Below are 1,550 nucleotides of genomic sequence, written 5' to 3'. Positions count from 1 at the left end.
CACACACACACACAGCCCGCTCATGACTCCTGTAGTCTCTTTGGTGAAAGTGAAAGTGAAACCTAACTGTCTGCTGAGCTCACAACATTTTTTCTCACTCAGTGAAGCTCTTTTCAGATTAAAAAAACCTTTGAGGAAATGTATTTTCAAATGCCAAGGAAACTGCATCATGGCAGTCCCCCCCCTGCACCGAAATGGGCAAAATGGAAGTGGAAGGAGGTTCTTAAAGTGACAGAGGCCAATTTCAAGGCATTTAGAACAGGGAGTGATGAGAAGATAAGTTTATTTTCTATTTAAACATAAAAACAGCATTTTAATAGCAGCTAAAGGTGACATAGATACTTTATTATGGTATGGTATTTAAACATATGCCCGAGAAACACATAATATTGGCCCTTTAAACTTTCTTCTGTTTCAGTATTAGATGATGTAAACTCACACTTTTAAAGGAAATCACAASTTCAGAAGGAAGTCACATAAATCACAATCACAGCCTTTCATTATGTGAGTCGTAGTCACCTGTACCTTACTCACTCATTACAACATTACCGAGTGTTTAGATCATTTCCCTAAAGGACTGGATTATTAGAAGAAGCTGTATTGTATCTAATTAAAGTCATCTCCTTTGTTTTATGATGGTTTTTCTATTTTAATATGAATGCTTTTCTTCACTCTTTAAGAATTATGTCCAAATTGAATGTATCTGTCGTCAAATTGTTCATTATTGTTGAAAAATTTATGATTGTGTAAATGTAAGCAAACAGCTACATTTTGACAAGAGAAGCTGGCTTTTCCATTTGTGAATTGGTTATTTTAGTTTCCAAATATCAAGRTTTACTGCACAAGACTGTATTCAGCACACTTGTCTTGAGGGTGAGCCATTTTCTGCCAGAGGGTGTTGTTTAGTTGTGTAATCTTGTAGTTTCTCTAACAGCCCACGTAGAAGGAATGAGAGGTGAAATACACCAGTCCRTTGAAGAGCCAACACATTGTACCATGAGACAAGGTACCTCAGTTGCTGAAACACTAAACCCTGTTGTCTATACCAAAATTCTCAGTTCCCTGAACCCATTTATTAAAATGGCCATCCTTTTGTCAGAACTCCAAGCACGTTTCACCCAGTAAGACAACATGCAGACCTAATATCACCCACTAAAACACATTTTGCTCTTTGGTTCACATGAGTTCCACAATGATAAGCACAGGTAGCAAAAGTGAGACACAAATAAAGCACTGCTGTCTGAACTGAAACACAGCAAATCAAATTATATCACACATGTCAATAATSATATGAACAAACCAGTACAAGGCAGTACAAGGAGTCCTGGTCATCGAAGTTTCAATATGAATAGAAAAAAATCACAGAGGCAAATACTCTAAATATACAGTATATACTGTAAAATACTGGATGTATTTTTGTTGCTGTAATGGGTTTGTACACTTAGATAAAAATAAACAGTATATATACTGTTATATGTGTATATATACATACACACACACACACACACACACACACACACACACACACACACACACACACACACACACAC

This window comes from Austrofundulus limnaeus, unplaced genomic scaffold (genome assembly GCF_001266775.1).
Source record: "Austrofundulus limnaeus strain Quisiro unplaced genomic scaffold, Austrofundulus_limnaeus-1.0 Scaffold338, whole genome shotgun sequence".
NCBI classification, from domain to species: Eukaryota; Metazoa; Chordata; class Actinopteri; order Cyprinodontiformes; family Rivulidae; genus Austrofundulus; species Austrofundulus limnaeus.
Note: the sequence above shows the minus strand (reverse complement) of the source record.